Source organism: Parasteatoda tepidariorum, chromosome 2 (assembly GCF_982258835.1).
Source record: "Parasteatoda tepidariorum strain Cologne lab strain chromosome 2, Ptep-v5.0, whole genome shotgun sequence".
Lineage (NCBI taxonomy): Eukaryota > Metazoa > Arthropoda > Arachnida > Araneae > Theridiidae > Parasteatoda > Parasteatoda tepidariorum.
In genome coordinates this window covers 68012356-68014701 of record NC_141756.1, presented here as the reverse complement: position 1 = coordinate 68014701, position 2346 = coordinate 68012356, and positions in this window count along the sequence as shown.

The following is a 2346-nucleotide window of genomic DNA, read 5'->3' as shown; positions in this document are numbered from 1 at the left end:
ACTTTTACAGCTTTTAAAACACTGCGATTATCATTAGTTAAAATCAAAATATCATTACCATTAGATTCTATTTTATAACCTTTATCAATTAATTTAGATACTGAAATTAAATTGTTTCGTAAATCTGGTACATATATTACATCATATATTGTTAGATTTTTACTGCAATTATCAACTGTTGTTGTAGCTTTTACAATACCAATTCCTTTTGAAATTAAATTTGATTTCTTACCTGCTAATTGTATTATTCCATTAACATGATTTAAGTTTTCAAAAAAGTTTAAATCTTTTACCATGTGTGAAGTAGCACCAGAATCCAAAATAAAAACAGTTTTGTTTTTACCGGTAGCACTTGAATTTATTTGGTGTTGTTCTTGTTCCGCGGTAAGTGCAAAATTTTCACTAGAATGTTTATCTTGATTTTCAAATGCACAATGAGCGTTATTGTTTTTGATTTTGTTCATACCCGATTTATAGTTCGAAAATGTTCTTTTTTCTTGAGATGTTTGGTTTTGATTTCCCTCGTTCTTGTTTCGGAAATAGCAGTCTTTAGCTAGGTGATTCGTTTTATGGCAAATGAAACATTTCTTCGTTTTTCTATTTTCATTTTTATGTTTTACTCCGAATGCTTCTGTGCGTCTGGGAATATCATTTCTTAATTTTGATAAGCTGTTCTCTTCCTCCCGCAGTATTTCTAAAATCTCATCCATTGGCTTTTCACGTTGGGTTTTCAGGATTTCTCTTATTTTGGAAAACTTTCCTCGTAACCCTCTAACAGTATAAAATACAAGTTCTCTTTCAGAAATTTCCAGACCCAGTGACGAACATTTCGTTTTAAGTCCTCGTGATCTTGCAATATAGTCTGACACATTTTCATTTTCCTTCATTTCAAGATTTTTTACTTCGTTACTTGCATCGATTTTTCGATCTTCTGTTTTACCAGTAAATGTGCTTTGAATTTTTTCCCATAGAATTTTAGCGTTAGTTTCGTTTGCGAACTGAAGACTTTGGTCATCAGAAAGCGATAGTTGTATGTATGCAACTGCGTCATCATTGTTTAGAGTCCATTGTTCTCGCAACTTTGGATCAACGGGGGTTTCTTCAGTTAGCACATTAGCTATTTTCTTAAGTGTCAGCAAAGCCTTGACTTTAATACTCCACTGATAGAAGTTATCACTGTTCAGCAGTGGGATACTCGGCAGATCCCTGTTCATTTTGATTTTGGAATCTAAACGATATAAATCACGGCGAAACTAAGTGAAACTTTTTACTGCGTCATAATTTTCAAAACCACAGTCATGCTGCCAACTGTAGTCCGTGGATCGAGATTCAGACAGAAAGTAAAGTTTATTAACGAAAAGCAAACAAACACATACAAATTTAAAAAGAACGCCATCTGGCGGTATAAAAAGAAAAAGACTTCGTAGCTATCCTTCCCAGGGAATGACAACAGTATTTAAAGCAGCAGTTTTGTGGTTTTCATTCTTATATCTTACTACAACATCTCGAAGCCCCAGATAGGAATTTTGAATAGACCTATCAAATTAAACTTAAGCACTCAATTTCAAAACAATACTATTTTGTTTGTCAAAATGCAAGAATCTTTCAGAAATTGTTTCGAAAATTTCATGAATGAACATGTTAAGCGATAATTTGAAAACTCAAACTTGAAAAGTTAAGACCACTCGGATGAAAGTATAACAGTTAATAGTGCAAAGATTTTATAAAATACTTTCATTCGAATACAAATTTAAATTCTATCAGAAATTGAAAGACTAATCGTTGCACTGATATCTATTAGCTTCTGTAAGTTCATTTGTTTGGAAGGAAAGTCCTAGTAACACTTCTGAAAAATTTCTTGCTGAAAGAATTTTTAACTATACTATATTAATTCATATTCCAAAGTCTTTAAATTACGCAATCCTCACTGGATTAAAGTATTAAATGACAGTGCGTATTCTTGGAAAATGTTCCAAGATCAATTGGTATCTAAGGTCAATGGGCCACAAACAGTCTGAAGAATAATCTTAGAAAGTTATTCTTTCGAAATCAAACTAAGAATACGAACGCTAAGATGCAAATAGTTTGAATTAGGAGTTGGTAAATTTAAAGAAATCAAAGCTTGCAGATAAAAATTAAAGGCACGAAATAGTTTTCTACAGACAGCTTATGTATTTAAATGCAAATTTACCCTATACGTTACTAAAAATATTCATTTAACTAAGATCTTCAACTACCTTCGCCATATGTCCAAAGATCGAAACTACTAAAGCAAAAAGCCATAAACACCTTACGCCCCCCGTATATTACTTTATCTGTGCGTGCTCTTTTCAGAAAGAAACAATA